The 24226-nt window shown below is 45.1% G+C and overlaps 2 pseudogenes across 2 annotated transcripts in view; both read right to left on the reverse strand.

Annotated features, from left to right (window-relative positions):
* The window catches only part of LOC309824980 (potassium-transporting ATPase alpha chain 2-like), an 85432-nt pseudogene extending 65359 nt beyond the window's left edge, over window positions 1-20073 (reverse strand). The window contains exons 1-2 of the transcript in view: window positions 20027-20073; window positions 18267-19936 (exon numbers count right to left, since the gene is read on the reverse strand). The product of the transcript in view is annotated as a potassium-transporting ATPase alpha chain 2-like (transcript). The remainder of the gene's footprint in view (window positions 1-18266; window positions 19937-20026) is intronic.
* On the reverse strand, window positions 20070-20948 carry LOC309824981 (potassium-transporting ATPase alpha chain 2-like; annotated as a pseudogene). The gene has a single exon. The product of its transcript is annotated as a potassium-transporting ATPase alpha chain 2-like (transcript).
* Between the last annotated feature and the right edge of the window lie 3278 nt (window positions 20949-24226).

The raw sequence follows: 24226 nt of genomic DNA on the forward strand, positions 1-24226 counted from the left end.
CAGCTGCAGGGTGCCCTGCTCTGAACCGAACAGCCAGGGAAAGGACAGGGAATGGGCTGGGGGTGGGGGAAAGCCTGGCCCAGCAAGGCCCTTGAGGACATGGGTGCCACGGTGCGGGCTCTGGGACCCTGGACATCTCTCTCCAAATCCCAGATCAGTTGCAGGGACTGTGTCTGATGGTCTTGAGTCACAGAACGTCTGCTTCATCCCTGAAGCCTGCAGGATCTTGGCTGGTTCCTTGATGCAGGCAGGTCAAGACTCCTTCCGCTGAGGCAGCTTTCCCCATGGACTGGAGAGCGTCCAGAGTATGGAGAAGACACCCCATTCTGCAGCAGAGAGGATACGGTGAGTCGGGCAGGAGCTGGGGGCTGCTGCGTTTCCCAGAACAGTCTGGATTCTGGCTACAAAGTGAGAAACGCCCAGGCCTGTCTGCCGGCTCCTCCGAGGGCTGATTGGAGAATGTGAACATCAGGGCAGGTGGAAGATTCAGGCCAGGCGGAACAGATTGCCTGGGGTGAGGGCAGTCCCTGTCCCTGCTTCAACTTGGAGGGGGCTTGCCCTGCATGGAGGCAGGGGTATAGATCCCATGACCCTGGGAGGTCTGAATTACATTCACCTGCCCCAGCCCAGCCTGGGTACATCTCCCTGGTGCCCTGCAGAGGGCAGTGTGGTACCGCGGGCAGGACTCCGCTGCCTCATTAGCTTTTCTTTCCACTCCACTGCCCTCCTAATCTTTTCAAACCAAAGCTGCTTAGACACACACAACCTGAGCCCTGCTTGAATGACATGGATTTAACCTGGTGTTCTGGGCTCCCTTTGCTGAGAGAAGCACCCCCATCCTTGGCTATGCTCAGAGAGGATGCCTAACTCTCCCCCAGTCCTAAAGGCAGCTGCGTAGATGGGCAGAACTTGCTTGTACATATGTAGAGCTTTATGGTTTTCAAGACACATTCTCATGGGCTCCTCAACAGTTATGAGAGGTGTGGGAGCGGTGCAGTGACAGCACGGAGGGGCTCAACTGGTAAGAGGCAGAGCCAAGTTGGGGTGCTGTCTTCTAACCCTTGTTCCTCTGCCCACTCCACCCTGCCCCGGTGCCCCTGAAATTCAACCAGCACCATCCTTATCCCCCAACCCCTTCCCCCTCTTTGCGGTTGTATTTTCTCCCAAAAGAGAGTTGTGAAGACATGTCTACCCTTCTAGATTCTCATGCTACTCTCTGGTCAACTGTATAATCTTGGGCAAGTCACTTCCCCTCTCTGGGACTTCCTTTCTCCTTCAAGAAAATGAGGGTTTTGGATCAGATGGCGTCTAGGGTGGCTTGGGATCTTGACTGTTTGTGGTTCCATGTTTGGGCTGTAGGACCAATTACAAGTTAGCTGATCTAAATGAAGAATAAAACTCTAGAAGGGTGTGATGGGTGGAGTCACTATGTGAGTTCAAATTATGAGTCTGACCAAACTCTTGCATTTCAACTGGTTGTTTCCATGCGTTGGATGCAACCTTTGCCTCTCAGGGCTTAGGAGAGTCAGACAAAGCCACACGGGGAGTCTCTCATGCTGAAAAGTGACACAGACAATGGTGGCAGTGAACACGGATGATGGTCAGTGACTGAGCCCAGTGGAGCTGCACACTCAGAAGCTCTCTGGGAGATGCTGGGGAAGCAGCCTGTCCCTCTGGGGGTCTTGCTTTTTCTGGGCAGTCTCTCCAGCAGCCATTTACAGTCCCAGCAGTTTGGAGGCAGCACAAAGCTACCTCTAAGGCTGCCTCAGGGAGGTCTGCTCTTTTCCAAGGGGTGCACATTGGACAAAGATGCAAACTCTCCAAGGCACAACCAGGGTCAGACCTACAAGATATAACTGGGGCGTGTGGTATGAGGAGGAGTGGAAGGCCAGAGCCTTCAAGTCAGAATTCCTTTATAACATCACCAGTCGCCATTACTTGCGGACTGAGTCAACCAGTTGATGCTGTTACCGTCTCCACTTTACAGATGAAGAAATTGAGGCCCAGAGAGGTTGAATAACTAGTCCAAGGTCATAGAGCTCACCAGAGGTAGAGTTAGGACTGCAAAGCACACATCCTTCATCACCACTCTGGGCTGTGACGGTCTCTCTGGGATTGAGTTATCTTCCCTATGCTCTGGACAAGAAATTACGAGATGCCATTTTAAATGGATGAATGGGCTAATGAGGCATCTGAGGAAGAACATCTGTTATCCACACTGTTTCCAGAAATCTGGGTTATTATTTGTCTGTGTATCGATTTATTATCTATCTATCTATCTATCTATCTACTTATCTACCTATCTTCCCTCTCCTCCCCCATCCCCAGTATCCCACCAAGCAGGAAGTATAAAAAGACCTGAAGCTTGTTGTGACTTCTGTATCATTGTTCTTTGCATAGCTCTGCAGTGTGGGGAGGGTCTCAGCTCCCTCATCATCCTGAGATGAGGGAGCTGAGACCTGGCGAAGGTCAGTGACTTGTTCAAGGACCCACAGGTAGTTGGTGACTGTCCTGGGGTAAGAACCAAGATCTCCTGATTCCCAGTCATAGTGTCCTGTTGACCACAGGTGTCCTGGGGACAGAGTGTTGGCTTGGCCAGTGAGACTGGGGGATGCTGGCTTCCCAGCCATAGGGTTTCTGTCTCTGGGTACTTTGAGCTCCTGGGAGTTCTGTGCAAATATGCACCCAGAAGTTCAGCTCTGCCTTTGACAGGAACAGCACAGGATTTCGGTCCAAATGCAGGTTTGGGTGGGAGGTTTTGCGGGATTTATCCTGCACCTAAGTTCTGATGTGGGGAGGCATGGGCTTTCCTATAAGCTGTGTCAGGGCTGAGAGTCAGGTGGACGTGCCGAGCTTTGTGCTTCCAACCAGAGCTGCCCCCACCAAGCCAGCGCTGCCGCTGGGCTGTCCTGGGGCAGCCGGAGACGGAGACAAGCCCACAGGAGGGAGACTTGGGTGAGGGCTGAATGGCATTTGCACGGGGTTTCATGCCCCAGATGCACTGTGTGGCTTAGATTTCTGAGAAATGGTTCCACCCAGTCTGGGTGGCTTAAGGAAAGTCTTTTCTGGAGGCAGGGGTCTAGACCGAATGATTTTAGAGATTATTTTCTACTTAAGTATTTCCTTCTTCTGACTAGTTTTACTTTTCTGCTTTAAAAACTGCCATGGTTAAACGTCTATAATGTAAAACTTCAACTATTTACCTTGCCAGTAAGGCTACCTTCTTATCTCATCCCTGCCGCTCCTTTTCTCTGGCCTCAATCTTCCTCTTGTTTCTATTTTCTAACCCCTATGAACACCTGTGTGATTTGGGGCATGTCTTGTGTGTTTCAGGCTATAATGACTAGAGCTGAGCTCCAATCTCTGCAGGCAGGCTCCAGCCAGCTGCGTGAACCTGGGTAAATCACCCAATCTTTCTGAACCTCAACTTATTCTCCTGTAAGATGGGGATAATGATATCTAACTCATCTAGTTGTTACCAAGATCTCAGGAGGACCTGTAAGTTCTTAGAACGTAGAGAGTCTCAGAATCTTCTGGAATGAGGCAGTTTGGTGAGTGAGGAAGAGAGAATCTATGGAATGTGGAGAAGACCAGATTTTTGAACTTGATTTTAGTCACAGAGTAATTGAGTTCTTCCAACGTGACATGTGAATCTGTGGATCAGCAGATGTGGCTTGGGGGCACCTGTGGTCAGTACCTGTCCTGGAATGTGAGCTTGAGTGCACGCTGATGATGGCATTTGGAGTGGGTGTGTGGGGTAAAGGAGGTATCTGAGAAGGTCTCCTGGCACTGGGGATTCAATACGATTCTAGCATCTTAGGAAGAGGGAGGCTGGAGAGCTAATTCACCATGTGAGATTGTTTGAGAAAGTGCTGGAAGGCTGGAGAATGAAGTTGTGTGGCATTTGTCTTTGTAGGGGTAGAGGTGGTGTTTTATGGCCCTTTAAAAGAAATTCAAGAAGGTGGGGGAGGCCAGAAGATGGAATGCTTTGAAGCTCCATCCGTAGAAGGTTTAATTTAGGCTGAAAGAGGCTTTGGCTAACGGTAGAGAATTCAACAAAATATGGGGAGGGTGGAGTGAAAGCGGAGGTGGATGGGATGCTGGAATTCTACCAGCTTTTGCTTATGAGAGCACACCCACCTCGGAGAACATCTTAAAATGGCTTATTTGTTTAATTTTTTCATTGCTTTGATGTTTCAGACAGCAGCCCTCAAAGCTGCCTACCAGACTCAACTTAGCCTCAGCGAACACTTAGTTCCAGATGATCTGTGTCTCCATGTCACACCCCCTCTGAGCCCTGCGGCCCAGGCAAATGGGCAATCCGAAGCACTTGAGAAGCTGCTCTTGATGTGAGCATCATGGAGATCGTCAGAGAGCCCCATGGGTGTGGCACGGTCAGGGGCAGGCTTCTGGCAAAGCTCGCCTTCTTACCCTCGGCAGCATCTGGTGGCCATGACCTTCTCACAGTCTCCTGGAGAAAAGCTGCTATGGAAAGGAGGAGACCAAATGATTGGTGTCTTGCGTTAGCATCCTGTGTCCCTGAGTGATCTTCACAATTTCTAAGCAACTCATTCTAAGCCATGTGAGCCTGGGATAGGCTTTTCCAGGGAGAAGCAGATTAGGCGTTATTCATTTAGATTTAACTGTCTAAAAGATATTGACTTTTTAAAAGAACTGACGTATAGTTGATTTACAACGTTGTGTTAGTTTCAGGTGTACAGCACAGTGATTCAGTTATATATGTATGTGTATATATATATATATATACACACATACATATATATATATACACACATACATATATATATATACACACACACATACATATATATATTTTTTTCAGATTCTTTTCCATTATAGTTTATTACTGGGTATTGAATATAGTTCCCTGTATTATATAGTAGGACCTCGTTGTTTATCTATTTTATATAGAGTAGTTTGTATCTGTTAATCCCTAACACCTAATTTATCCCTCACCCCCTCTTCCCCTTTGGTAACCATAAGTTTGTTTTCTGTGTCATTTCTGTTTTGTAAATAAGTTCATTTGTATCATTTTATTTAGATTCCACATATAAGTGATATATATTTGTCTTTCTGCCTGACTTACTTCATTTAGTTTGATAATCTGTAGGTCCATCCATGTTGCTGCAAATGACCTTATTTCATTCTTTTTTATGGCTGAGTAATATTCCACTGTGTATGTGTGTGTGTGTATATATATACACCACATCTTCTTTATCCATTCATCTGTCAATGGACATTTAGGTTAAATAGTGCTGCTATGAACGTTGGGGTGCATGTATCTTTTTGGATTAGAGTTTTCTCCAGATATATGCCCAGGAGTGAGATTGCTCGATCATATGGTAACTCTATTATAGTTTTTTAAGGAACTTCCATACAGTTTTCCATAGTGGTTGCACGAATTTATATGCCCACCAAGAGTGGAGGAGGATTCCCTTTTCTCCACATTCTCTCCAGCATTTATTATTTCAAGAGATTGACTTCTTAACACTTTTCAGAAGACCTGTAAGCATTGTAGTCTCTTCCCCTGTGGAGGAAGATACTCTTCGCTCGTGCCCAGAACTTGAAAGGGACTTTGGGTATTGTCACATCCCTGCTGTTTTCTTTCTTATCTGGCGCAACAGGAAGTTTAGCCATCTTTGGACTCCTGTTTGAGACTTCACTCCAACTGTACTAAAGGTAAGTATTGTTACTGCAAACCCTACCAGGTGCTGATAGCATAAAGGGTTTAATACTGCAATTAGAGAACGTGCGTTCAAATTCTGCCTTTGTCACAGTGTTCTGGGCTTCAGTTTATTTCCCTGTGAATGGGAAAAATAATGAAATCTACCTCAAAAGTTTGCTGTGAGAATTAAAAGAGATGATGAATGTGAAATGTAAAAGAAAGGAAATCATAAGCATAGGAGAAGCATTTTAAAGATGGCGTTGTTTCTTTCACCTGGGTTCCTTGGTCTTTAGTATTTTGGGGCTGAGAGTTCTAGTTGTGTCATTAAGAGAGTTCTAATCAATGGAGGGGCTGGGGTCCTGTATTTGGTGAGGATGCAGCCCAGTTCCATCACCCCCTTAGAACCTTCATCATGTTTCTTGGGTTGTCTTTTTCTGCAGACCAAGCAAATACAACTCTGCTCAAGTGCCCATTATCTGTAGGTTGAATATACACATCACTTGAATTGGACACATCAATTTAAAATGGAGTTATAAGACTAATCACTTTGGATGACACTGGAAGAGTTCTCGGTCCCACTTGCTACCTGGCAAAGGCACAGAAAGCTGTCTGAACCAAAGGCATCTTTTGATACCTCCTTTTCTCCCCTTGGGGGGATTTTTGGTCTTTCCATGTTACTTCTAGTTCTTGCTCCTTTACCTGAGTGGCCTCCACCTTGTTTCCTTCCTACTCTCTTTTTTCTACTAATTGACAATGATTAAGTTTGATCTATGTTGCAAATGCAACCAAAAGAAAAGGAATTCTCATAATACTCTTATCAAAGCCAATGAAAACAGTAAACTTGGGTATAGTTAAGAAATAAGGAAAAGAATGACAATACTCATGATACTGAGAGTGTGGGGGGCAGGCACTCATGAACTGGTGGAAACGTAGTTTGGTCCAACCATACTAGAAGGCAATTTGGCATAGGTATCAAAAATTAATAAACTCTTACATGATGATTTTGCATCTAGGAATGTATTCTGAAGAAGTGACCAGGCAAATTCACATAGTTGTATATGCAAGATGGGGAGCTTATTACAGTGTTGTTTATAAATACCAAAAATTGGAAACACAGTAAATATTCAATAATAGGGATTTGTTGACTAGATTATAGAATAGCCATATGATAGTACACTACATAGCCAATTAGAATGATGGTCTGGATTGGATGTTATTGTTAAAACTGAGAAGAGAAGAGACTACAAAATATGTGTAATTTTTATGTAAACGAAGTACTAATAAGTGCATAGAAAAAAATCTGTAAGTTATGCAGATTTTGTGGGAGAGGAAATTAAGTGGGATTTAATTTAAAGGAAACTTTTCTGTTCAATTGAATTTTGATTTTTTTCCTATAATAAACATATATTGCTTCTTTAATAAAGAAATCACAGTATTTTAAATAGAATCATGACCATTAACACAGACTTAAATAGTGTCCAGCTGACATTTCCATCAGAATCCCAAAGTCTCTATCTTTCTTTCTCTTTAGAATAGATTTGCTTCCCAGGATTCTAGGAATGTAAAACACAAACAATTAGTTCTTCAGCAATATTATTGAGTAATCTTGTGCTGAATTTACTAATTTGCCAATGACACTGTTTTCCGCTGTTTTTCGTTTATGGCATTTCTACTTCACTTGGGCTGAAGGAAGCTGAAGAGGGATTCTTAGTCCTGTTTTCATTTTTGCATGACTGTCCTTTCCAGCTGCAGCTTTGGAGAGGAAACATTGAAACCCCAGCAGGGAGGCAGCTGTACCCATCCCAATCAGTCTGCCTGGAAGGAATCACTCTTGGGAACTGACCCAAGGGCAGAAGCTCATTTCCCGTCCTCCCAGCCCTGCCACCCTGTCTCCACTTTTCTTGACTTTCTCTGAGCCTTGTTCCTGGAGGGCTTTCGGAACTGAGTTTAGGGTACCTGTAGCTTAGTTCTCTTTTCCAGAGGAAGTTAATTTGTCCATGAGAAACGAGTTAGCATGCAGAGCCTGGAGGTGTGAGACACTTCTGTTCTGAGATCTGGAATCTTCCTGACAGTCAAGAAAGTCCTGAAGGGAAAAGGCTAAAGGCCTAAAGGATGGAGCATTTGGTTTCTGGCTTGGGTAGGCATGTTCTCTAGAGAAGGCAGAGCGATTTTGTTAAAAACAGGAAGATACACTGGTGTGGGGTTTCTGGGCTGGCGTGAGACCGGACCCTTTCTCCCCTGCAATCCTGGCCTCACACCAATGTGTGAATTCATTATCAGAGCACTTGTTAAATTCTGGGTTTCATTTAGGGCTTGGCTATGTGCAGGAGAAGAGCAGGATGGGACAGCAAGCTGAGAGGTTGGGGTGAGAAATTTGAAGGATTAGGGTAAGCTAACAGGATAGCATAAGATACAACTGGGGGTTGGGTGGCATGGACCCAACTGAGCAGTGGTCCTCTAAATTGCCAGAGGAGATTGGATGGACCCCAGTGAAGGATTGCTGCTGGTGGTGTGTTCCTTACTTGCAGTCTCCATCTGCAGAAGAGAACAGAAGAAGACACCAGGAAGAAAATCATGAGACATGGCAATCAGTATCCAGTGGAATTTTCTCTCCTGGAGAATTTATTTTTCAGAAGGAAAGAGGTGGTCCTGGCAGGACTGGTTTGGTTGTAGCTTTGCAGAGATGTAGAGTGATTAACAAGAAGACACACAGGGAGGGAACACTAGTTACCACCCTGGCTGCTTTTCATCCCAACCCTCTCCTCTGCTAGGAGAATTTACCACTGTGTGAGTCTTAGGTATGAAGCGTGGCTCTTGTCCCCCCATAGGAAGCTCAAAGAATCAGAACCCTATTCCCCTGTGACCCTGGAGGTTATGCAATGTTCAGTGCTCCCACTGGAGGACTAAAGTCTCAAGAAGCTTGACAGAAAGAAGCAGGGACAGTGTAGAACTCGTTCTGGTGGTGGTGACTCCCAGAGTCCAGGGTCTAGTGGTAGTGATAGTGCAATGGTGGTGGTGCAATGGTGGTGGTGTCCCAGGACAAGTGACAGTAAGAATGGCACCTTAAGCAGATGGTTTCTGAGGCATAAACTTGGTTATTCTCCCTGAAGAGCGGGATTATCTGTCCTTCCTGTTGATTCTTTGAGTTACCCAATGTTGTTCCATTAACTTCTTTCCTGAGGATGAAACAAGCAGAATCACCTTTAGCTCATTTCTATAATTTGTAACCAAGAACCTGGACTGGTATATTCTTGAAGATGTTAATCTTTTCAAGAACAGAAACTTGCATTCCCAAATGAGAATATATCATAACCCTTTTCTTCCTTCCTTCCAGGTGTCCCGCTGGGACGACTTGTCACTGGAGGCCCTGATTCTATCCTATGCCCCAATTGTAAGGTGGGCTTTGGAGAGTCTAGGTATTTTGAGCTGTGAGTTTTAGGATTCCTGGGGTTTTCCTGGTTGTTGAGAGGGTTTATGTAACAGAGATAGGCTAATCTTAACTTGTCACCGCTACTGACCAAACAAAGATTTATAGAAATCAGCCATGTATCATTCAGTCCCAGATTCCACCCAGACTATAGCAAAAAGATGATTCAACCAGAGATATATCAGCTCCACCTCCTTGAATAATACCATCTTGCATTTATGTGGGGCTGTTAGCTTTTCAGACCTCTGTTTAGTCTGCTCTCTCATCAGATCTGGGAGAGCGGTAGGCATGGAACAGTAGTTACTTTTTTTTTTTTTTTTTTTTGTGGTACGCGGGCCTCTCACTGTTGCGGCCTCTCCTGTTGCAGAGCACAGGCTCCGGACGCGCAGGCTCAGCGGCCATGGCTCACAGGCCCAGCCGCTCTGCAGCATGTAGGATCTTCCTGGACCGGGGCACGAACCCACATCCCCTGCATCTGCAGGCGGACTCTCAACCACTGCGCCACCAGGGAAGCCCCACCTATGTCTTTCGATGTGGTCCTCTCATTATAGTCCCAACACTAGAGCAATTCTTGGCAGTTGGTTATTAAACAAAATACTTGAACTTAATTTTTCTTCCCCCTGCCCCTGATGGAGAAGCTGATGAACTTGGCATTGGGAAAGATGGACATGGAAGGCAATATGGAAAACAGAAAAAAAAAGTCATGACTTTGGATCAGACAAGCCTAGAGTTGCTCAGTTAACAGGCTAGATTTTTCTAACTCACACTGTGACTTTGGAAAGTGACTTAGAGTATAGCTGGAGCTTTCGTGTTTGCAAGTGACAGAATCCCAACTCAAACCGCCTTCATCAGCAGATGTATTGGATCGTGTTCCTGGGAATTATGTGGTGGAGTGTGCGTCAGGCGTGTCTGATTTCAGAGGGTCAACACTCTCGTCAGCCTGCTCCTTCCAGTTTTGTTTTCTTGTTTGTGACGGTTTGGTCTAAAAGGCATCCTCAGTGGTCTGAAAGCATGTCCACTTCAGTGACTCCCATATCTGAGTCTCCTTTCAAGTGTCCCCCTGCATTCTGCTATGGTCTGTCCCTCCTCGTCCATCTGGAGACCATCAGGGAGTCGCCAAGGACCTGGGTTCTTATGATCCTGACCCTAGAACGTGGGGCAGAGGGAGATGGCGTTCCCTGAGATCCATCTAAGCTCTTGCTACCATCTTGCCCTTTCCCCCTATTTTGCACTCAAAGCATGCTGTTCTACTGGGGCCGACTCCTGGTGACCCGACGGGGAGCTGAGCTGGATTTCTAATGTGGTGATTGGAAACAGAGATGCAGTGGGGAGTTGGGGAAGAGGGAGGTGGCTGATTCAGGAAAAGCAGCCAGTTCTGCCGGGCCAGTCTGCTGCCTGGGGTGGTATCTGAGGCTGGGATCTGGACACAAGTCTGTCTCCCATCCAGATTTCTGCAGCGGGAACAAAGTGACCTGGTCCTTGTCTGTCCAAGCCTCCATGCAAGTGGTTTCTGTCAAGTTTTGTAATGTGAGAGCTTCTCTGGAGGCCGAGGCCTTTGTGCTTAGCTGCAGGTTGTTGAGACGCCATTTTCAATCATTTTAGCAAGTGGATTGGCTTCCAGATTGACAGCCTTGGAAACCGGATTCCTCTGTTTGTCCCACAAACAGGTATTGCCTGTGGATTGCAAGCAGACGCAGAACACGGTGTCCAAGGCCAACTCCTGATTTTCTACAGTTTGGGGTGGGTGTGGGAGGGTGAGGGAACATGTGAAGAGCCCAGAAAAATGATGTCTGTAACCCAGAATTAATAATGGTTATGAAAACTCAGCCACCTGCCTTAACTTCCCCCTGAATAAGATGTTTCTAAAGTCAAGTAGCTGAAAAGTGACATTCAAACAATTTCAGTTCTAACTCATCCATCACTTTGAGGCTGCCCTCCAAGGACAGAGCTGATGAGAAGCAAAGAATGTTTCTGCCCCTCTTCAGGCAATAGAGACAGGAGAGAGAGCCCAGCCCTCACCCTTCCTTCCAGGTGTACATCTGAGAATCTGGTGAAATTGGTGCTAGAATTTCAAATGGATTGTCTTGTTTAATTCTTACCACAAGAAGAAAGACAATAACAACAGGAGGATCTATGGTTTATTAAGCACCTACTACGCACCAGATGCTTTATACATATAATCTCTAATCCCCAAACACTCTTGCGAGGGAGTTGTCATTACCCTCATTTTATAGACGAAGGGTCTGAACAAAGAGTCTAGAAGAAGTTGTCACTTGCCCAAATTTACATGACTCAGAAATGTTGAGACTGGGATCCAGGTGGACATATTTTCACTTCAAGTCAGGAGTGCTTTTCCCCATGGTGCTCTGGGCAGACTCACGATCTCCATCTTCCCCCAGATCCAGGACAGGTCAGGATCAGGGAAGAGAGATGTCCACTGCTCACCCAGCTCTTGGCTTCTTCTGTGTACAGCTCTTGGCTGGAATCCATTGTCCTGGTCTACCGCTTGGCTGGGAGAGGAAATGGATTAATTTGTCTTCCAAACCTCAGAAAAGTAGAGGTGGTTGGGCAGAGGGATGCCAAGGGAGGAACCGGGGGTGGAGATGGGAGGTGAGAAATTGGCTGTGTTGGTTTAGAGGACTGTTTACAGATATTTCTCAAGGTGAGGGGCATGTTCACTCGGTCTTTCCTGTGTTCTCGGAGATGATGGAGGCCTGGTCTAGGGAATTCTCTTTAAAAACAAAATTTACAGGTATTAAAGGTTTCTGATTTCTCTGATGAAGACTGGTCAGCAGGGCTCGGTCAGATTCACTTATATCTCAGGGTTGTAAGAGCATTTTAGAACTGTGCAGTTGCCCTTTTAGCCACCATCAGTGGTTCTGGTGTCCCCAGAGAATTTGGGGGAACTCTCCCAAAGGCCCCATATGGTTGGGAGGAGTCAAGGAGCCCTGGGAAGAAATGTAAAGCCATTACCCAGAAAGATGTCCTGAGCCAGGAGCTCAGAGACAGTGATAGGAAATGGTTGCAGATTTGGAACCTGGGGCAAACTTCACCACGAGGGACAAAATCTTCAATGCTTGCTGATGGGTCAGCACGTTGGACCAGTCCAGCCCTGTCTGCCACTTTCCCCACTCCCAACCCTGCCTTCTGCTTTACGACTCGTGCTATCTCATGGCCCCAGTCTCCCCATTGTACTAGCCTGAGATGACCACAGTCCCCTTAAGTAGTGGTGACAGGGAGAGAAGTTTCAAGGACAGTCAAAACAAAAATAATGCTCCCCAGAGGGTGGACTCCACACCAGGCATGCAAAGTGCTTTATGTACATTAACTCTAACCCTCTGCAGAGAATGAACGTCCATTTTACAGTACCAAGATTCAGAGAGGTTAAGCGACTTACTCAGGGTCACATAGCTGGGAACAGAGTCAGAATCCAAATTCAGGTCTGATGGGTTCCAGAACCCACAGCAAAGAGGACAGAGTAGAAGTGGTCTTTCTAGTCATGAATACCAACATCACTGCTCAGTTATCCCTGTGCTTGGTGTGATCTGTGGGATTCTGCGCGCTGGGTGCTGTTAGCCCCAGGTGCAGAAGCTAGAGCATAGAGATTTTGAGTGAAATAGCTACGGTCCCAAACAGGTCAACAGAATAAAGCAAGATGTGGGTGGTCCATTAATTCATTCCCTCTTTGCAAAAACTGCCAAGAGATCCAATCGATTGCATGAAAAATATCAACTCAGGGAAACACGTCAGTCAAACTGATAAAGATGTCAAACATCAAGACACATGTTTGTCTAGTGAGTCAAGTGTAAGAAATGTGGGTGGGTGACGTCTTTGAATGCTGGCCCGGGTGATGCTCCTATTCATAGGATCACAGATTCCAGAGTAGGGAGAGATCCGGAAAGTCAGAGGGCCTAGCCCTTACTGCATCCCTCACAAGCCGTTGCCCAGCTCCTGCCCAATACGCACAGTGAAAGGGAATTCACATTTTCAGGGCCTGTGAATTCTGCTTCTGGACATTCTGACTTCTGGTCAATAGAAGTAGAACTTCAGTATTCTCAGCCTGAGTTCCTTTAGATGCAAATGAGGCCACCATAAGGGTCAAACACTTTGGGACCCTTTGGGAATGCCAAATGGTCTAGCCACTTGGGAATACAGGTTGGCCATTTCTTATAAAGTTACATTTATGCTTACCATAGGGCCCAGTGGTCCCACTCTTAGGTATTTCCCCAACGACAACATTTGTCCACACTAAAAGTTGTAGGCGAATGCTTCATTCTTCATCATCCAAAACTGGAAACAACGAAACATCAACAACAGTAGTCCACCGATTGGCAGATGGATAAACAAACTGTGGTGTGCCCACACCTGGGATAGTACTAGCATAGCAAGAAAAAAAGAACATAGGACTGATAGGTACAATGTCATGAATAAATCCCAAGAGCCTTACCTAAGGGAAAGAAATCACACTCAAAGGCTACATATGCTATGATTTCATTTATATGACATCCTGGAAGAGACAACAGACAGAACGTATACATATATTGGGACAAAAGACATGGGTGGTTGTCAGGGGCTGGGGACGCAAGCGAGGTACTGACTTCACAGAGGCATGAGGGGATGTTTCGGGGGATGGAAACGCTCTGTATCTTGACTATGCAGGCGATTTTACAAGTTTATGCGCTTGTGAACATTTATTAAATTGTACATCTTAAAAAGCTAAATTTTAAGTCTGACTTAAGGATAATATTAAAAAAAGATACAGATACAAAATTGAATCACTGGATGGCCTCCATCTGTGTGGCTGCAGAAGCTTGGTCCTCATGGTGAGAATGGTAATGAGAGGACCGCTGCTCTGGAAATCTACAAGGGCTCCCGTCCACGAGGGCCTGAATTCACGGAGCCGCTGCCAAAACCTGGCCACTACTCTCTACTCTCTGATGGGCCAATAATTCTGATGTTCCAGCAGCTCTGTCCGGGGCTCTATCTCTGAAGCTGCATTTGGTCTGAAGTCTGTCAAGGCCTTTCCACCCCAGGCTGCTGATGTGCTCCCTGTGCTCCAAGCTTCTTTTTTTTTTTTTGCGGTACGCGGGCCTCTCACTGTTGTGGCCTCTCCCGTTGCGGAGCACAGGCTCCGGACGCACAGGCTCATCAGCCATGGCTCACGGGCCCAGCCGCTCCGCGGCATGTGGGATCTTCCCGGACCAGGGCACGAACCCGTGTCCCCTGCATCGGCAGGCGGACTCTCAACCGCTGCGCCACCAGGGAAGCCCCAAGCTTCTTGATTGTAATTCTTTTTTTCCTGCCAAGATGAATGGTTTCTTTTTCTTGGTTGTCTACTCTTTTGCGGTTCTCTCTGAAGAATTGCTTGTGTCCTTAAATCTCATGGCTTTTTTAATGTTTACACAAGACACTTTACTCTTTATACACATGTCACCAGGGTGCCTGGGACTGAGGCAGATTAAAGCAAGGCCACCACCATGCTATTCCCAGTACCTCCACTCTCACCCTTGACACCCAGACCCTGGGGCGATGTCCAGCACTCCAGGGTTTTTCTACCCTCGTTGCAGATTCTCCTTTGCTTCTTCCTTTCAAATTTAGCTTCTCTTGGCATGTGCTTCACGCACACCCCAAATTCAGCATGCCCTTTTCTATGTCTGAACACCAAGTTTTTCTACGGCTCAAGTTCTTACCCCAGAATATTCTAACACTCTATGCAAATTAGTGTTGTAAATAAATTTTGGGCTTGGAGGAGTATACCTAACTTCAGATGTTTGTGATAGTTCAATTCTAATTTTGACTAAAACCTTTTTTTTTTATTATTATAGTGAAGATGTTTTTGCCTCTAGCATCTTCTGTGTATTGTCCCCATTCTTCTCCTCTTCTGCTGAGCTGAGCAAATCTAATGCCTCTTCTGGTGACAGGGCTTCAGCTACTTGAAGACAATGGTCATGTTTTTCTGGACTCTTCTATCCAGGCTGGCTTAGCAAGAAGGCCATGTCTGTTGAGAAGACTTCATCTGGAGCCCTGAACTAAGACGTGGACCCTGGATGAGAGAAGAAAATAGAAAAAAAGAGAGGGAGAGGTGGCTCAGCAAAGGACAAGCAGAGGCACCCACACCAGCAGCCCCGGAAGAGGGACAGCCCTGGACCCATCTTTGCTTCCTATGCAGGAACAACCTGTCCTTGCCACGTCATTACTGAGCAAAAAATCTCCTTCCCATCAGAGAATCTGGAGTGAAATGATACTACCCCTGAAAGTTTTCCATGGAGTTATTGGCATGTTTTCGAATAAATTATTTTTACTTTTTGGCCTCAAAGTGAATTTAGCATCTCCTAGGAGTATCAGCTTAGGCTGGATTTGGGGTAGAGGCTTAGAAGGAGGAAAAGTCCTGGTTTTAATGGAAGAAACACCCCAGACACGTGGGGAAAAGACCCAAAAACGAAAACAGAGAGGCGTAGTGTACCCAGCCCTCCTCAAAGCACCTGGGAGTTGGCACTGTGTGTGCAATTCTGGTGCTCAATCAAGGTTGAAATATAACCCAAATGTTGGTGAGTCCAGGGGCCAACTCCCTACATTTCTGGAATGGTCTCACTGAGAATTAGAAATACACTTTATGGATCAGAATTCCTCTTAGTCTTTACCACCCAGGCTGCCTCTTCTGTCTTTATTGGACAAGACCGACCCCATTCTGAGCACAGCAATGTTGTCTGAGCACAGATGGAGACCCCCTTTCCTCCCTCTTCAAAATTCTTTCCTGGAGAGGGTCCTGTGTGTATTTGGAAGAAATATTTTGAGTCACTATGGGTGCAGGGTGACACCCAAGGGTATGCTCAAGTAACAAAAGAGGACTTCAGAACTCGTGCGTGTAGGACAAGGAGGGGGATTTGTGTTGTTCCTGGGAGGGGAGAGAGGAGAGAAAAGAGTAGAAAGAGGTGAGAGAGAAGCCAGGATATGGAAGAGACCTGGAGGGTGCTCCTAACTCCTGGAAGGTTTAATGTAAAGTAAGTTATTAAACTCACATTATGGACTTAGGGATGAGTAGACTAGAGAAAGGCTGAATATTGTGCCTAAACTTGAGGGGTAGAGGCCAGAGACTGTGGCAGGGATGCAGGAACTATCAGTCTGAACCTGAGTTACATTTGTTTCTTTGTTTATTTCACCCATTGAACTTGAACTCCTTCCTCTGGTGGCTCCACCTTTGCATTTCCAGCGCCTAGCACACTGCCTGAAACATAAAAGGTCCTCAATCAATGTTGTTTAAAAGAAAGAAGGATGGAAAGATAGGAAGTAAAATCTTCTAATTTTGCAAGTAATAAAGAGTAAAAGATAATTGAGACTGTCTCAGAAACTTCAAAGATAATTGAGACTGTCTCAGAAACTTCAAAATCTCAATATTGATTTCTTGTAAAGCTTTCTGATTCATTCAAAGGAAAATGGGATCTGTTAAACTTCTCTTAAAACATTGTCTCTTTTATCTTGACACTGTCTCTTCTTTAAGTCCAGCCGAGAGGCACCTGCTCCTTGAAGCCTCTTCTATATCCCTGACTGGACATCATGGTACATGACCTAGAATCACGGAAAATTAGGATTGAGAAGGGACATTAGAAGTCACTTACAGGGACTTCCCTGGTGGTGCAGTGGTTAAGAATCTGCCTGCTAATGTAGGGGACACGGGTTCGAGCCCTGGTCTGGGAAGATCCCACATGCTGCGGAGCAACTAAGCCCATGTGCCACAACTACTGAAGCCCGCATGCCTAGAGCCCGTGCTCTGCAACAAGAGAAGCCACTGCAATGAGAAGCCCACGTACCGAAACGAAGAGTAGCCCCCGCTTGCTGCAACTAGAGGCAGCCCGCACACAGCAATGAAGACCCAATGCATCCATAAATAAATTTTAAAAAAAGTTCACTATATATTAAAAAAAAAAAATCACTTACAGATAATCTGATTCCTGGATCTTTCTTATGTCACTTAAAACTTTCTATCTTAGTTTGTTTTCTAAAATGTCTTTTACTTTATTTTTTATTTTATTTTACTTTTTTTTACATCTTTATTGGAGTATAATTGCTTTACAATGGTGTGTTAGTTTCTGCTTTATAACAAAGTGAATCAGTTATACATATACATATGTTTCCATATCTCTTCCCTCTTGCGTCTCCCTCCCTCCCACCCTCCCTATCCCACTCCTCCAGGCAGTCACAAAGCACCGAGCTGATCTCCCTTTTACTTTAAAATGAGGTCTCTCTGGGCCTGTCAACATAGATGTTGTTCAACACATGAATAAACCTAAGTTGAAAGCATGAAACATGATTGGCATAACGTTGGTGCTGGAAAGTGCTTTGCAAATGTTTTACAAGAAATAGATATTACTATTTCAAACCAATATGGCTTCCTGGTGAATGAAAGACCCTTTTGTTCAGTACAGCCCCTTGAGTTAGGATATGCAAAGTGGACTTGGAGTTTGGATTTGGAGCAGGAATTGGAAGAAGTCCAACTGGCGTTCCAGTAGTAGGGGTGAAGGGCCATCTGGGAGGGAGGAGAAGAGGTGAGGCAAAAATGGATGGACCAGTGAGATGCTGAGAGTTGGGGGTGAGGGGTGACATGGCAGGGAAAGCACGCTCTGGCAACATCTGAGACTCAAAGTGGGGCATGTCCATGTTCTCATGATGTAACCTTGCCCCCTTCTCCATTTCCTGCAAACCTTGAGCTGGATTTTTGAGCAAAGTGGACAGTTTCCCCAGGAACTCATAGACATCTTGAGAAAGGCATTGATCTTCAACAGGATGTACAATAGAGGTATGAGAAATCCTACCTAGAGCTTAAAAGCAGGGAGACCCCAGCAGATATCTGAGTTACACAAGATTACTTAATATCTTGGAAATCTATGTATATACAAATAAGTGTTTCTTCTCTACATCATCACCTTGAAATTTACATATTTAAAAACCGGAGATAGAGATAAAATTTATACATAAATAGTCAAATCTCAGCTGTAAAGTACAAAACATCAATTGAGTGCCTTTCATATAGTTTTTGTCTTTCTCTGGTATAAATTTGGATGATGTCGTTGTTACACAAGAGAATTGAAGATCATCACCAATGTGAAGTGGGGACACTTGGGCAAAAAGATGGTGTTAGTGATATATTATCCCAACAGGTTCCACAGTAAAGTCTGATAAAAAGTTTTCACACCTCATTATACACCCAAAGCAGAATATGGATGTGGCATATCTACAAACCAATCCTGAGCCAGGAGCCTGGTGAAATCTAGGGCTGTGACACTTCCAGTGCCATAGGAGAGAATTACTGCTATGATAAGCTGTGAGACAATCCCTAGCCAGATGGCTTTATTTCTGGAAAGACCTTGTTGGAAGATGAAATTGCTCCAGGTCTTCTTCATGATCAGATATGCTATTTGGTAGTTCATGATGCCAGTGAGAGCAGCTGCGTAGCCTGTACATTATAGGTATTTCCTCTGATACCTCGTCCATTCTTGTCCATAGCAATCGTCCCTGTCGTTCATGCTGTTATTCCTCCATTGCTCCAGAGGTTAATGAGAGTGCTGGACCTAAATCTCCTCTGTGCATACATGGTGACATAGACAACGAAAGCTCCTGGGCTTGCATGAGGCCAGTGTGTTGGCAGGACTACATGGCAAGTGACTTGTTCACCAATCTGTCAATTTTCTTATGGTGGGGTTTCTGGTTCAAAATGACACTTTCAGCTTTCCCATAGGATAGAGCAATAAGGGAGTTAAGTCTGTGCCCAATTTGATGAACGAGATAGTAATGATTCCAGTGATCAGGGAAAGCCCGACAATAGTGTAAATCAAAAAAATGCAAAGCTTGGCAATGTTCTGGGTCAGAGTATAAGCAATAATCTTCTTTAGGTTGTCAAAGATTAGGTGGCCTTCCTCTACCCTGTGGTTAGAGATGCAAAGACATCACTGTCATCCAGTAAGACTGTGTGGCCTGCATTTTTGGATCCATTAGAACCTGCTATCCTCATGGCAATCCCAACACCTGCATTCTTTAGAGCTGGAGAAGCGTTAGGTCCATCCTCTGTCACGGGAACAAGTGCATCTGTCTCTGACAGCCCACATCAGTGATTGGCTTCTGCTGGAGGGATGTCTGAGCAAAGGTGGTTTCCAAGTACTTGGTTAAGAGCTCATCCAAGGTGCTCTTGATTTATGTCCTTCAGCTCCATCCTGGACATCACAGTGGCTTTACCCTATTTGTGTACTTGCTCCATAGCAAGGTTGAGGCTTTTTCAATGTCTTTCACCATCTATCTCACTGTTGGCTGAAATGATACCTGGCAATAGTGTTGGCTGTGAAGGGATGATCACTTGTGACCATAACAACCTTGACCCCAGCACTCTGGTATTTGGTAAGTACCTCAGGCACAGTGGACCGAAGGGGATCAGTCCTTGACAAGAGCCCACAAATCAGAAACTGGAGGTGGGAAAGGTCATGACATCTGTCAAATGAGTAGGCTTCTGGGAACTTGATTGCTGGCAGGAAGAGGTGACAGAAACCCAGAATGGGGCTCCTCCGGAACCCCTAACTCCACGTACATGGTGTGGAAGGCCTTAGCTGTGCTCTCGACCCGAGGCTGCTCTAGGACATCAATAATGATGGTGCTGCACTTCTCTAGGATCTTCTCAGGGGCCCCTGCATCATCGTGAGGCAGCATCTGTCACTGGGGTCATCCATCTCATGTATGGGGGCTGAAATTTGTTGGTAGAATCAAAAGGGATTCCAGGCACTTTGCAGTCTCATTTCCTAATTTCTATCACATCCCCCAAAATGACCTCTGAAAATGACCTCCAACCACAACTTTCTCCATGATGGTTTCTCGTGTCCTTGTTTGAACTCAACTTGGTTATGCAGTGTTATTATCTTGAATAAGGAGGCCCAGATTCCAGAGCTTCAGGCAAGGAGTTGGTTTTTCTGTTCGTCATGTGTCAGCCACATAGATCTGCTTGTCACACCGCACATGGGTTCTGTTGTGAGTCTGAGGGTTGATCTTGTCAGAGCAAATGAGAGAGGCAGAACTGAGGTCTTCACTGCTTCCAGGTTCATCTCCAGGCAGTTCTTGGCCACTTGTTTTTCTGTCATTAATGGAGTGACAGTGACAATCACCAGGAGGTCCTCAGGTTCATGGGCCACAGTGACACCAATGAAGAAGGTGGTGGAGTCCAGGGCATACTTCATGGACACTGTGATAATAAAGAAAAGGATGCTGGTGAAGTGGTCACTTCTGCCACAATACAAACAAACGAAGTGCTCAATCTCAGTGGCAATGGCTGTCTTCCTATTGCCAATTCCTGAAGCCATTGAGGCAATCTGTCTGTGTTGGTGATTGTGCCAGTTGCCACACCTTTAAAATAAGTTGTAGAAGAGAAGCCAGGGTTCTTTGTTTCAAGGGGATTGCCATGAGTAAAGTCACGGGAACAGGAGTGGGGCTCAGACCTCCTAGTGAGAGACAAATTATCTGTTTTAGCTCACTGAGAAGCCAGCCACCTGATATCCCTAGGAATTTGGTCTCCACCCTTAATCTCCACCATGTTCCGGACCATTAGCTGCTCTTCAGGGATTGTACTCTCCCTTGCATCCCAGATGACAAAAACTTGGAGAGGAATAATTTACTGAATCTTAACATGATGTTGGTGCTTTTCACTTATTGGAAATAAGCAAATATCACCCCAACCAGAGCAAGCACAGAACCCAAGTACACACTATCTAAGCATGCACACTTATCATTGGAGTACTGAATTCCAAATGCAAGCCAGCATGGGACAGCTCCTGTCCATAGAAGGATGGGGAAGCCCCACATCATCTACTGAGAAATTTGACAATCCCTCATGTTTCTTTGAAAGGCCTGAGTGTACTGGGGCTGTCCTGAACCAAGAGCTCTTCAGCTCTCATGCTGGACAGCACTGTATCTCATTTGGACCATAGTTCTCTTCCAATTCCTTATTGCTCAATTTCTGATCATCTAGGTGAATTCTTTCTTGGGTTCCTCTTTCTAGTGATTCTTTATGAGTTCCTAGCAGTTGTACTTCAGGATCTGGTACTTCTCCTGGCCATCCCTACTGGGTGTTTTCTCTATGTCTTTAGTTCCACTGAGCTTCACAGAGTAAGTTTTTGGTGTTGTTTTGCCCATGATGCTGATGACATGGGTGCTTGTGGAATGAAGTTGGTCACAGAAGGGCACAGTTCCAGGGTGTGAGCTGTACTAAGGGCCTGGAACTCAGGGGTCCAGCTGCAGTAGTTTGAGGTGGGAGACCTGAAGGGCCAGTCTCAGACTGGACCCTGCGCTGCTGAAGCCCAGTGGGTTCAGTGCCTGCTCATAGTTTTCTATCTTATTTCTGCTCATTTAAAAATCTACTCTACCAGGTTGAAATCCTCCTGAGAGCAGAGCCTGTGTTTGTTTACCATTGTATTCTCAACACATGGGGATTCAAAATAGATATTTGTTGAATGACTAAATGATCTCATAATTGGGGACCTGTGGGTTTTGGCCATCTCTTGACAAAGTAATATTAGCCTCTGACTAGAAGAGATAAAGCCTGGACGAATGTGCTTCATAAAGAGAGGAACTTGAGGGCTTCCCTGGTGGCGCAGTGGTTGAGAGTCCGCCTGCTGATGCAGGGGACGTGGGTTCGTGCCCCGGTGTGGGAAGATCCCACGTGCCGCAGAGCGGCTGGGCCTGTGAGCCATGGCCGCGAAGCCTGCGTGTCCAGAGCCTGTGCTCCGCAGCGGTAGAGGCCACAACAGTGAGGGGCCCACGTACCGCGAAAAAAAAAAAAAAAAAAAAAAAAAAAAAAGAGAGGAACTTGAACCAGGTCAGCATTTCTCAGCTGAAGCCTCTGGAAATCTTTGCAGCGAATGAGGTACACAAGTCAATCTGAGCCTCAGTTTCTGCATCTGTAAAGTCAGGATGAAAATAGGGGAAAGGCAATATTTACCTCTTGGGGTTGTTAGAATTAAATGAGATAACGCACATAGAACACTTAGAACTATTCCTTGTACTTAGTAAGCACCCAAATTTAGTTATTAATGTTAATATTACAATACATGATCATAATAAAAAAGTAATGTCTTGTAGGGACTCTAGATCCTGTAGCTCTATTTCATTCTATTTGTCAACTATTAACTGTCTATGACACATGAGAAATTGTGGAGGAGGACAAACATTTGTCTGATTTACCATAACTTACTAACCCAGAGATGGTTAGCCACCAGCAGCATCATCTTTGTCCCTGCAGATAGAGTGCTCATTCTAGCTCACGATGACATTGTTGGTAGTTATTGACTTTGGAAGGTTCATATGGTGGTCTTTCAGGCACCTTCTCAAGAGAAACAAATATATGCATCGCCCTTTATGGAGCTCTTTGAAGGAAGGGAACATGTTCCCTTCATCTCATTATCCTGCACACCTAGAACACACAGGAGATGCTAAATACACTTTTTTTTTTGGTAACATCTTTATTGGAGTATAATTGCTTTACAATAGTGTGTTAGTTTCTGCTTTTTTTTAAAACATCTTTATTGCGGTATAATTGCTTTACAATGGTGTGTTAGTTTCTGCTTTATAACAAACTGCATCAGTTATACATATATATATGTTCCCATATCTCTTCCCTCTTGCATCTCCCTCCCTCCCACCTTCCCTATGCCCTTACTCTAGGTGGTGACAAAGCACCGAGCTGATCTCCCTGTGCTATGCGGCTGCTTCCCACTAGCTATCTATTTTACGTTTGGTAGTGTATATATGTCAAATGCAACTCTCTCACTTCGTCCCAGCTTATCCGTACCCCTCCCCATGTCCTCAAGTCCATTCTCTAGTAGGTCTGTGTCTTTATTCCTGTCTTACCCCCAGGTTCTTCATGACTTTTTTTTCTTCTTAGATTCCATATATATGTGTTAGCATACGGTATTTGTCTTAGTCTCTTTCTGACTTACTTCACTCTGTATGACAGACTCTAGGTCCATCCACCTCACTACAAATAACTCAATTTCATTTCCTTTTATGGCTGAGTAATATTCCATTGTATATATGTGCCACATCTTCTTTATCCATTCATCCGATGATGGACACTTAGGTTGCTTCCATCTCCTGGCTATTGTAAATAGAGCTGCAATGAACATTTTGGTACATGACTCTTTTTGAATTATGGTTTTCTCAGGGTATATGCCCGGTAGTGGGATTGCTGGGTCATATGGTAGTTCTATTTGTAGTTTTTTAAGGAACCTCCATAGTGTTCTTCATAGTGGCTGTACCAATTCACATTCCCACCAGCAGTGCAAGAGTGTTCCCTTTTCTCCACACCCTCTCCAGCATTTATTGTTTCTAGATTTTTTGATGATGGCCATTCTGACCGGTGTGAGATGATATCTCATTGTAGTTTTGATTTGCATTTCTCTACTGATTAATGATGTTGAGCATTCTGTCATGTGTTTGTTGGCAATCTGTATATCTTCTTTGGAGAAATGTCTATTTAGGTCTTCTGCCCATTTTTGGATTGGGTTTTTTGTTTTTTTGTTATTGAGCTGCATGAGCTGCTTGTAAATTTTGGAGATTAATCCTTTGTCAGTTGCTTCATTTGCAAATATTTTCTCCCATTCTGAGGGGCTACAGTAATCCGGACAGTATGGTACTGGCACAAAAACAGAAATATTGATCAATGGAACAGGATAGAAAGCCCAGAGATAAACCCATGCACATATGGTCACCTTATCTTTGATAAAGGAGGCAAGAATATACAGTGGAGAAAAGACAGCCTCTTCAATAAGTGGTGCTGGGAAAACTAGACAGCTACATGTAAAAGTATGAGATTAGAACACTCCCTAACACCATACACAAAAATAAGCTCAAAATGGATTAAAGCCCTAAATTAAGGCCAGAAACTATGAAACTCTTAGAGGAAAACATAGGCAGAACACTCTATGACATAAATCACAGCAAGATCCTTTTTTTTTTTTTTTTTTTTTGCAGTACGCAGGCCTCTCACTGTTGTGGCCTCTCCCATTGCAGAGCACAGGCTCCAGACGCGCAGACTTAGCGGCCATGGCTCACAGGCCCAGCCGCTCCGCGGCATGTGGGATTTT

Source organism: Grampus griseus (assembly GCF_964374135.1).
Source record: "Grampus griseus genome assembly, chromosome: 7".
NCBI lineage: Eukaryota > Metazoa > Chordata > Mammalia > Artiodactyla > Delphinidae > Grampus > Grampus griseus.